Raw genomic sequence first — 12,258 nt, 5'->3', positions numbered from 1 at the left:
GATTGTCACAGAAGCACAGAAATGTTTCATTTCCAAAATCCTATTGTTCTGTCTGTCAGGGGAGTCTCTCAGTGGGTCCTCTGACTCTGTTCAGGTCCTTGCTCTCAATTCAGTGAATAATGGAGAAGTGGACTCCTGTCAGGAAATGGGAGAGTCACAGCTGGTCTAATGGGAAGTAAAAGTTTATTTAAAATGTGACAAATGCAGAGAAAGCACAAGAGAAACTATCTTGGCAGCAGAGTGGTGAGACAAACTAGAAGGCGTCCTGGGTGGTGATTATGAGATGTGCTTCATACTTATAGAGGTAAGCTGGTTTTTAAAAATAACTGTTTCTAGGCCAATTTAGATCTTGAGCTTTGTTTCTAGGAAGAGGACAAGGTCAGCATAAGTAAATGTGGGTAACACTTTCGTAAGGATACATAGGGCCCATTTTCTCAAGTACACAGCACACAGATAAGCATGTGATGATCTTACAATCGTCAGCAACAGATAAGCATGAAATGAATTTACAGTGTTAGTCAATCCATGTTTTGTCCTGGGTTTTTCTTTTTGTCCCTCTGCCCCTACACTATCTTCGTGAAGCAAAGTTTTCTACAGAGATGGGAACTAAAACAACATTGTGGAGTAGGCTGGACATAAATGACACAGATCTGGTGTCACTATCTCTCGTCGTCATACACAGGGCCTTCTAGTTTCAGGAAAATAGGATCAGGAGTCCCAGTGGTTCTGCATTATGATGCGATGTATATATACTTCATTATATATTGCAATATAATAATGATAGAAATAAGGTTCACAATAATCATAAAGCACTAGAATCATCTTGAAACCACAACCCCAACCCCAGCTTATGGAAAAACTGTCTCTCACAATACTGATCCTTGATGCACAAACATTGGGGATGACAGATAAGGAGTATTACATAATATTTCTCTCTATGTGTCTGGCTATTTCACTTTGCATTATATTCTCCAAGTTCATTTATATTCTCACACATGGAAAGATTCCCTTCTTTTATAAGGCTAAATAATACATTACGGCACATGCATACCACATTTTCTTTATGCATTCATCTATTGAGAAATATTTATGTTGTTTCTTTTTTCCCCTTTTTGCATTATTCTATATTTGTAATACATATTGAGTACATTCACTGTGGAGAATGGATTCAGATATATATCACATCGAGTTCTTTTTTCCTTTCCCTGCTGCTCTTCTCCTTCCTTCACACCTGATCCTCAACTCCTCATTCCATCTCCACATAACATATCTTCCTGTTTTCTATCACATCTTTTACTCTGCTCTTTGAATTATTTATACTTTAGGTTTCTCATATAAGAGCAGCCATGTCTATACACAATGAAGAACTACTCTGATATAAAGGAGAATAAACTTGAGTTATTTGTAGGAAAATGCATGTACCTTGAGATGATAATGTTAAATGAAATAAATCAGACACACAGGCCTAAATATTGTATGGTTTCTTTTATAGGCAAAGCCCAAAAGATAAATAAAAAGTAAAATAAAAGAAGATGATAGGAAGCAGGGAGATAGATCTTTTCCAATGGGAAGAAAATCAAGAGATGGAGGGAGAGAGAGAGAGATTCTTTTTCAAGTTCTTCATATGTTCTAGATATTAGTCCTGTGTCTGAGGAGTAGCTGGAAACCATTTTTTCCTATTCTGTAGATTGTTTCTTCATTCTATTGGTTGTTTCATTTGCTGCGCAGAGTGTTTAATTTGATATACCCCCATTTGTTTATGTACAATTGGGGTTCTTCTCAGAAAGAAGGTCTTTTCGAGTCCTATAGTTTCAAGAATTTTACATATTTTATCTTCCAGTAGAATCCATGTCTCCTTGGTTCTGTTTCTGTTTGTTTTTTGGTGCCAGGGATTGAACTCAGGACCTTGCACGTGTGAGGCAGACACAGTGCCACTGAGCTAAAGTCTCGGTCGTGTTTTTGTATTTATACTTAGGCCTTTGATATATTTTGATGATGTTTATTTCATTTCTAATTGCATTGATGTAGATTTTTTGTTTTCTATTTTTGTAAGTTTAGCTGAGAATTTATCACTGTTTTGTGTACTTTCAAAGAAGCAGCTCTTTGAGTCATTAATCATTTGTATTTTTTAAGCCTCAATTCCATTAATTTCCATTCTGATATTTATAATTTCTTTACTACTACTAGTTTTAGATTTAAATTGCTTTTGTTTTTCTAGAACCTAGAGAGGCATTATTTATTTTGGATTGCTCAATTCTTTGAATGTGCATTCAGAGGTATTAACCTCGCTCTTGGGGTGCTTTCACTGTGTCCTGTAGCATTTGGTATATTGTAATTTAATTCTTGGAACCTTAAAAATTTCTTCCCTCATTTCTTCTGTAAGCCATTGATTATTTAATAATATATTTTTTAATCTCTATATGTTAGTATAGCTTTGGTGGTTTATTTTGCTGTTGATTTCTAGTTCCATTCTGCTGTAATCAGATATTATAGAGGGGATTATTTTACTTCTCTTATGTTTATTTATGCATGCTTTATGGTTTATGGTATGTTCTAGTTTAGAAAAATTTTTGTGTGCTTGTAAAAAGTGTTTATTCTGTTGTGGGATGAAACATACTCTAGACATCTATTAAAATCAGTAGTTCAATCATGTAGTTTAGCTATATTTATTATTTATTTATTTATTTATTTATTTATTTATTTATTTATTTGTCTAGTTGACCTGTCTATTTGTGACAGTAGGGTTAGAAGTTCCCTCCTGTGATTGCATTAACGTCTTTTCATGTATAGTAGTTCTTGTTTTATGATGTTAGTAAGTTGGATGTACAAATATTTGGTGCATATACATTCACAGTTTTTTATTTCTTTCTGTTGAATTGTTCCCTTTGCCGGTATGTAATGACCATTTTTAACTGTTCCATTGAGTTTTGGCTTGAAGTCTCCTGTGTCTGAAAATTAGACTGCTACTTCTGCCTGCTCTTGGGCTTTTGTTGAATAGAGTATCATTTTGCATGCTGTTATTTTCTGTTTATGTGCTTCCTTTTGGATGCTATGTGTCTCCCACAGGAATCGCAAGGTTGGATGTTGTGTTATTTTCCTCCCTCTACTTAACTACTTCCTTGTTGTATGTACACTCTCCTCTGTGCTCTTTGGTGCTAGTGGCTTCCCCATTTCTGACCAGAATCCCCATAATTATTTTCTGCAATGATGGGTTAGTGGTCAGATATATCTTTAGGATTCCTTTGTTGTGGAAAATCTTTACTTGTCAATCAATTTTGAGGGGTAATTTTGTAGGACGTAGATATCTGAGTTGACAATTGTTTTCTTTTAAGGCTTGAAATATTTCACTTCACAGATTCCTGGCCTGTAAGGTTTGTCCTGATAAATCCATAGATATTTGATTAGCTTTCCTTTATAGGTTACTTAATGTTTTCCTCTAAGAGCATTCTCCTTTTTTTGAATTTCTGGAATTTTGATTGCCATATATTATGGAGAATTTTTTTCTGTTTTTGGTTATTTGGAGTTCTATATGCCTCTTGGATTTGGATATTTAATTATTTCCCTGTATTTGCAAAAATGTTTCTATTATTTCAGTGAATAAATTAAAATTTTAAAATTTGAAATGTATAACTTTATTATCAAACACACACATATAAAAAAATTAAAATTATTCAAAGAAAAACAATGCAAGGGAAAAAAGTTATAATAATATTCAATTATAGTAGAACTCAGCCAAAGCAAAACTGAAAAGTACTTAAACATTTTTCCATATAATTTAAAAAAACATCTCAAGCATTAACAAGACATCAGAGAATGTGATTTGTTTTAGAAAGATTTTCAAAACTAATATTGGACAAATAGTCCTCTGGAAAAAAATTCTAATTAGCTAGTAGACTCCACATAGGCCAAATTTTTTTAAATTTAAATTTCAATACAGTTATATGACATGTGATGGAAATATAATCTGAGAAATGTGTTATTAGGCAACTTCATCCATGTGTGTCACAAAGTACCACACAGAGTGCCAACTTCGAAGTGCAAACTGAGAAGGTATATGTCAATCATCTGTGATGGCCCCTTGATATTATCCAAATATACAGTTAAACATGAGATACATGAGAATACCACTGGCATAGCAGCACACTGTTTTATAGTAAACTCTTTTATATAAGTAGGATTATGCTCTAAAGGATGAAAAGCACAGCATGTTATGATGAATATCTAAAACAGTAACAGTCATTTATCACACTATTGAGTACTATGTACTGTACATAGTTGTATGTGCTTTTTCTGGAAACATACCCTTCTCTCCTTTGATCTCAGTGACTCTTCCTTCCCAACCCACTGGTGAGCTCCAGCCTAGTCTGTATCTATATCTCTTCCTATAGTTTTAAACACAATCTATATATGGATTCTTTCCAGATTCCAGCCTGTATCTCTGATCTCTCACCCTTCCCCTCCGGCCACCCCTACTCATTTGAGACTTTTCTTCATATTTCAAATTATCAATTATTCATTTTAATCATTTTAATCCTTCATTACACTTTCAGCTTCTCACACTAGAGAAACTATTTGCTATTTACACATGTGTGTCCTATTTATTTCACTTGAGAGTATGGCCTCAATATGCATCCATTTAGCTATAAATGTCTCTAGTTTTTGGTTCTTTATGGCTGAGTAGTACTCCATTTTATAAAAATACCACATCTTCTTTATCCAGTTTCCAGTTGATGGGCACTTGGGTTGTTTCCAAGATTTAGCTATTACAAACTGTGCTACTATAAACATGAGTGCACATATGTCACTGAGGAATGATTCTTTTAATTCTTTTGGGAAGATACCCAGCAGGGGATTAGCTGGGTTGAATGGGATCCCTAGTCCTAGTTCTTTGAGGTATCTCCATACTGATTTCCACAGTGGTTGGACCAGTCTGCACTCCCACCAACAATGGAGAAGGGTTCCTTTCTCTACACACCCCTGCCAGCATTTGTTATTGGATGAATTCTTTATAACACCCATTCTTTCTGGGGTGAAGTAGAATCTCAGTGTTGTTTTCATTAGCAACTCTCGAATAGCCAGTGATGTTGAACATTTTTTCATATGTTTATTTACTGCTTTTACTTCTTGTCTGAGAAATGTCTGTTCATTTCAGATGCCCATTTTGGAATTGGGTCTTTGAATGTGGGAGTTTTAATTTTATTCAGTTCTTCATATATTTTAGATAATAGTCCTTTGTCTAAGGTACAGCTGCTGAAAATTTTTTCCCACATTGTAGGTTGTCTCTTAGCTCTGTTGGTGGTTTCTATTGCAGTGCACAAGCTTTTTAATAAGATGAGATCCCAGCTGTTGATTCTTTTTGCTTGTTCCCGTGCTACTGAGGATTTGTTCATAAAGTCTTTTCCTATGCCAATGACTTCAAGAATTCTACCTAACTTATCTTCCAGCAAATTTAATGTTTCTATCTTAATATTTAGATCTTTAATCCACTTCGATCTTAGTTTAGTGTATGGTGATAGGTATGGGTATAGTTTTAATCTTTGGCAGGTTGAAATCCAGTTTTTCCAACACCATTTATTAAATAGGCTATCTTTCCTCCAATGATGGTGGTTGGCTCCTTTGTCAAAGATGAGGTGGCTGAGTATATCTATAGCTGTTTCTGCATTTTCTAATCTATTGCACTGATCCTTGGGTCTGTTTCTTTGCCAGTACCATGCTGTTTTTATCACAGTGGCTTTGTAGTATAGTTTCAAGTTGGGGATTGTGATACTCCCTGCCCTGTCTCTGTTGTCTAGAATAGCTTTTGCTATTCTAGGTCTCTTCTGGTTACAAATGAATTTTTGCATTGTTTTCTCTAGTTCTGTGAAGTATATTGTTGGAATTTCAATCAGCATTGCATTAAACCTATATAGTAGTTTTGGAAGTATGGCCTTTTTCACTATATTGGTTCTTCCTACCCAGGAACAAGGAATGTCTTTCCATTTTCTTATATCCTCCTCAATCTCCTTTCCCAGAGTGCTATAGTTTTCAGTGTAGAGGTCTTTTGGATCCTTTGTTAGATTGATTCCTAGATATTTCATTTTTTGGATGCTATTGTAAAAGGAATTGTTTCCCTAATTTCTGTCTCATTGTGAGTCTATTATTTGTATAATTTGTATATAAGAAGGCTATTGTTTTGTGAGTGTTGACCTTATATCCAGCTACTCCACTGAATCTTTTAATTAAGTCTAGAAGTCTTTTGGTTGAGTATTTTGGGTCTTCTATGTAAAGTATCATATCATCAGCAAATAATGAGAGTTTAACTTCCTTCTTTTCTTTATTCCTTTTTTTTCTTTATTTTTTCTAATTGCTGTGGCTAATGTTTCCCGAACAATATTAAATAAGAGTGGTGATAGTGGGCATCCTTGTCTTCTTCCTGATTTTAGCATGAAAATTTTCAAATTTTGACCATTTAATATGATGTTAGCTCTTGGTTTTTCATAAATAGCCTTAATCAAGTTGAGATAAAGACCTTCTATTCCAATTTTCTGTAGGGTTTTTTTTTTTTAATCATGAATGGGTGTTGGATTTTGTCTAATGCTTTTTCTGCATCTACTGAGATGATCATATGGTTTTTGTCCTTGACTCTGTTAATATAGTGTATTACATTTATTGATTTACAGATGTTGAACCATCCTTGCATCCCTGGGATAAATCTCCCTTGGTCAGGGTATATGATCTTCTTGATGACCCTCTGTATTCTGTTTGCCAGTATCTTGTTGAGGATTTTTGCATCAATATTCATTAGGGAGATTGGCCTGTAGTTCTCTTTTTGGGTTGAGTCTTTCCCTGGTTTTGGAATCAAAGTAATACTTGCTTCCAGGAATGAATTTGGAAGTCTTGCTTCCTTTTCAATATCCTTGATGCATTTAAAGAATAATAGCAATAGTTCTTCTTTAAATGTCTTGTAGAATTCAGCAGTGAATCCATCAGGGCCTGGGCTTTTCTTTGTTGGTAAATTTTTTATTACATTTTTAATTTCACTCATTGTAATTGGGGTGTTTAGAATTTCTGTATCTTCTTCATTTAACTTTGGCAATTTGTGTGTATCTAGGAATCTGTACATTTCTTCTGTGCTTTCCATTTTATTAGAGCACAGGTTCTCAAAGTAGGTATTGATGATTCTCTGGATTTCTGCTGGGTCTGTTGTGATTTCACCTTTTTGTTCTTTTTTTTTTTGGTACCGGGGATCGAACTCAGGACCTTGTGCTTGCGAGGCAGGCTCTGGAACCACTGAGCTAAATCACCAGCCCAGCATTTTCCATTCTTAATTGCATGGATTGGAGCCTTTTCTTTCCTTTTTTTGATAAGGTTGGCTAAGGGTTTATCAATTTTATTTATTCTTTCAAAAAACCAACTCTGTGATTCATTGATTTTTTGTATCATTCTTTAGTCTCCATTGCATTGATTTCTGCTCTGATCTTTATAATTTTGTCGCTTGTATGAGCTTTAGTTTTGTTATGATCTTCTTTTTCTAGGAGACTGAGGTTCTGAATTAGGTTATTTATTTGAATTTTCTCTGTTTTCCTAATATGGGCATTCACTTCTATGAATTTCCCTCATAGAACTGCTTGCATTGTGTCCCATGGATTACAGTATGTTGTACTGGCATTATCATTTACTTGGAGAAACTGTCTAATTTCTTCTTTAATTTCCTCTGTGACTAATTGTTTGTTCAGGAGGGTGTTTTTTAATTTCCATGTGTTTGTAGGAGTTTTGCAGTTTCTCATGTCATTGATCTCCAATTTTATTGCACTATGATCTGATAATATACAGGGGTAACTTTAATTTTTTTACATTTATTTAGACATGTCCTATAAGCTAGCATGTGGTCTATTTTGGAGAATGACCCATGTGCAGCCTAAAAGAATGTGTATTTTGATTTTGTGGGGTGGAGCACTCTGTAAACATCTATTAAGTCCATTTGTTCAATAGCTTTGTTCAGTTCTAGAATTTTGATGTAAATTTTTGTCCAGATGATCTGTCTATTTGTGATAATGGGATATTGAGATCCCCCACTATAATTTTATTAGTGCTTATTTGGTTTTTCATGTCCATTAATATTTACTTTGTATAGTGGGGTGCATTCGTATTTGGTGCATATATATTTATGATTGTCATCTGTTCCTTTTGGACTGTTCCCTTCACAAGGATGTAGTGACCATCTTTGTCTCTCTTAATTAGTTTTGGTGTGAAATCTACTTTGTCTGCAAATAAAACTGCTACCCTTGGTTTTTTCTGGGTTCCTGTACATGGAGAGCTGTTTTCCATCCTTTTTCTTTCAGTCTATGTGTTTCTTTTTTAGTTAGGTGTGTTTCTTGTATACAGCATATTGTTGGATTTTGCTTCTTAATCCATTATGTCAATTTCTTTAGATTGGTGAATTGAGATCATTAGCACTGATAGTTATAATTGATAGATATTGGCTTATACTTGTCATGATGTTTTACTATTTATTGTTGGCTCTTTTATTTCTTATTTTTTTCCTCCCTTTCCTTTTAGTTTCCTGTCTTGCCTGGTGGCTTCCCTCTGTTGGGTCTCATGGAGTTGTTACCATGATTGACTTTTTCTTGGATATTGCTTAGGATTGTTTGGAGTGCTGGTTTGGTGTTCATGAAATTTCTCAGGTGTTCTTTGTCGTGGAAGTATCTAATTTCCCCATCAATTTTGAAAGGTAATTTTGCAGGATACAACAGTCTAGGTTGGAATTTATTTTCTTTTAGGGCTTGAAATACTTCACTCCAGGCTCTCCTTGATTTGAAGTTTTGTGTTGAAAAATCTGCCATGATTCTGATGGGCTTTCCTTAGTAGGTGATTTGTTTCTGTTGTCTAACTGCCTGCAGTATTTTGTTCTTCTGTTGCATTTCTGAGATCTTGACTATTATACGTCTAGGTGTAGATTTTTTTTCTTGGTCATGGCTAGTTGGAGTTCTATATGCCTCACTTATCTGTATGTCCAATTTTCCACCTCTGTCTGGGAAGTTTTCTACTATTACTTCTGTGAACAGATTTTTTTTATGTCAATTGTACTTTCTCCTGTTTTTTTGTGGACTCCTATAAATATTATGTTATTCTTCCTTACATCATCTAACAACTGCTGGATTGATTTCTCTTGGCCCCTTAGTATTTTTAAGAAATCTCTGTTTTCATGGTCCTTCACTACAATCCTGTCTTCTGTATCTGATATTCTATCTTCAGATTCCCTTAATCTGCTACACATGCTTTCAATGGAGTTTTTAATCTCCTGAATATCTGTTTGAATCTGTTTCATAGATTTCATTTCTTTCTTATCTTTGGCAATCACGGTTTCCATTTGTTTCTTATGCTGGGCATTCCTGGCTTCCAGCATGTTTCTGAGCTCATCCTTTTTGTATCTGTTTCTGTTCTAGAGCCTCTAATCATGCCTTTCACTCTGCTCACTATCTCTGTAGTTATCTGGGGGATTATTTCTGCTTTGAATTTTTCTAGTGCCTCATTCATCTGTTTTGTTACTTCCTATGCTATCAGTTCATGGTGTCCAGCTGGTTGATTATCAGACTTTTCCACCTCGTTTTCCCCAGAATTTGCCTTTTGCATGGTAGAAGTGTGAGTTTGTGACTTGCTTAAATGTCTTCTCATTTTTGTTTTTGGTACTGTCCTTGGTGAAGCTCCTAGGTTGATACTTTGAAGTTGCTTATTGTAAGTATCTTTGTTGATGTATTAAGAACCCTTATGGAATGATTGCTTCTCAGAGGTGTCTTCCAGATATAGCTGGTCTTTAGGTTTTGAGTCTCTTATGGCTCTGAGGCTATCTTATTTTCATTATACCAGGAAGGACAACTGATTAGATCAATCACAACACCTTAGCCCAAGTGATACAATCAGCAATACAATAGCATAAATTATCTTTTTAGAAAATGATAATTTGTGGTGGTTATTAACCTATCACTTTTAACTGTGTGAATTAAAGCAAGATCAAGGACCAATCCAACATATGTTTATAGTGAATAAACTCTTCAATATAGCAACTTTACACTTCGGGATGGGGAGTTAGAAGTGATTGGGGAGGGAGCAATAGGTAGGTGAAGGCATAGGGGAAGGTTAGCAGTGAGGCCAGAGTGCACAGGTGAGAGAAGGAGAGAGAAGAAAAGAAAAATAAAGAAGAAATACGAATCAGGCCCAGAACAGGAACACAAATGGTGATGAAGAACAATGTGGGATAGCAAGGAGCAAGGGAGCAAGAAAGAGAAAGAAAAGACAAAAAGAAAAATTTAAAAAGAGTAGAAAAAGAAAAGAACAATAAAAAATAAGAGCAAAAAATAGTGTAATTTTGAAAATAAGAAATAAAAAATAAAAATGAAGGGCCTCCTTCAGGGTATGTCTCTGCTGTCACAATAAACGATATGGGCATCAGTGTGCAGTTATAAGTCAATGAGTCTCAGTAAGCCAGTCACAGACCCATGAGATTCAGGCAAATCCCAAGTTTAGCTCCCTGTCATCCCGCAGTGTTGAACTCTGCAAAGTTTTATTACAAGTTCCAGCTGCCTTTCCCTTGAAGATAGTCCAGATTCTGATGGGAGGTGATGATCCCTCCAACTTACCAAGGAGGGTGGTCTGGTGTGCCTTTATTACAGAGATTCTCTTCACCTTTCCAATGGGCTTCAGTCTTCATCAGGGAGCCTGGAAGTCCCTCTCTCTGTTGTTCACTTGTGCAACTCAGGACAATGGCCTGTATGTCTCCCTATGCCTCTGTAGTGTGGAATCAGGTAGTTATAAACCAAGAGGCCAGAGGCGGGGGGTGGGGGAGCCTGTTTTTGCAGGTTCCTTGTAGCTAAGCTGGCGGATGTTGAGCGTGCCCAGGGTGTCCTCACAGTCTCCTGGATGCAAGTGGGCGGGACAAGCCAGAAGGAGCAGGGCGCAGCCACCTGCATCTGACCACAAGGCCAAGCTGGATCTAAATTTTATATACTTTTTGAGTTGTATTCTTATTTTTTCTTACCTTTTGGGGAATTAAGGAATTTTGGAGACATTTTTTGCCTTGCTTTCTCATATTTCTATTGTTTTTGTGCTATAGGTTGAAGATCAGTTAGGGTAGAAAAACTCTGTCACTACTCCAGAGTTTTCTTTGGTTAGTTTCTGTCTCCCTGTGATGTGTCCTTGGGCTTAGTTATATTTTGATTTTAAATCATTTCTCGGCCTTTTGGCTAAGATCAAGTGTAGTATTTTGATTTTAACACAACTTTTTATTTATTTATTTTTGTACCTGGAATGGAACATAGGACGTTGCACTTGCCAGGCAGGTACGGCGCCATTGAGCAAAGTCCTGAGCTACACAACTTTTTAACCTACTTAATATAATATTTGAGGCCTTCTTAGTGCCTTGCACTTCTTCTAGGGACTTGATTTCTGGCACCATTCAGAGAGGTACAACAACAGTACTGCAACAAGCTGCAGTAATGATGACACAAAAACATGCCAGATATTGGCCCATAGTTAAAACTAATTAAAAACGAGAACTAGGCCATAACTAACAAGAAAAAGAGAGAAATCAGCAACAATAATAATACAGTCAAAGCAAAACTGGATATCATGTTAATGGCTTATCACAATAAAAAACTAATACTATACCATCCTTAACAATAGAAAACAGATCTGCAGTATTAATAGAGACACAAAGACAAACCAAATATTGGCATGCAGTATATATCTACTAAAAGTAATAATGATACCACCATGAACCAGAGAAAAGGACTTAGCAATAATAGCATAGGATCAACTGAATAGCTAAAGAAATATTAAAGCTCACTAGTAACAATCATAAAGATTGAGCGAATGGAAAAAGGGAAAATGAAAAAAAGTAAAAATTGGAAAACCAAGAAAAGGACGATGAGACAGAGGAGAGTACATTAGGAATCCAATTAAAGACTAAAAATATTATTAGGATTAGGTGAGAGTAGAAGAAAAATGAAAAGAAAAAAAGGATAAAGAAAAAAAAACAAAGCAAAGCAAAACAACACCCCCCACCCTGCCAAATAAATGTAAACGAGAACTGAATTCAAACAATTCCTCTGCATGTCTGGGTGTGTGGTTTTTTCCCCCCAAAGCCTGTAGTATCGGAATCCACCAGATATGGGGGATGGACAGTGAATCACAATTAGGGTTTTGTTTCCATGCTCGCTGTTTGTGTGGGTGCTGTGCACTGCCCTGCATTTCCCATTGGGCATGGTAGGAAGTCTGACTTAG

The 12,258-nt window shown here is 35.6% G+C and overlaps 1 pseudogene; it reads left to right on the top strand.

Annotated features, from left to right (window-relative positions):
- Window positions 1–11,199: 11,199 nt before the first annotated feature.
- Window positions 11,200–11,330, top strand: LOC147827747 (U2 spliceosomal RNA; annotated as a pseudogene).
- Window positions 11,331–12,258: the final 928 nt, after the last annotated feature.

The sequence above is a fragment of the Heterocephalus glaber genome, unplaced genomic scaffold, assembly GCF_053883595.1.
Source record: "Heterocephalus glaber isolate CG9 unplaced genomic scaffold, H.glaber_assembly_v1.0 deba00001442, whole genome shotgun sequence".
NCBI lineage: Eukaryota > Metazoa > Chordata > Mammalia > Rodentia > Bathyergidae > Heterocephalus > Heterocephalus glaber.
Note: the sequence above shows the minus strand (reverse complement) of the source record. Positions and strands in the feature narration are given on the sequence as shown.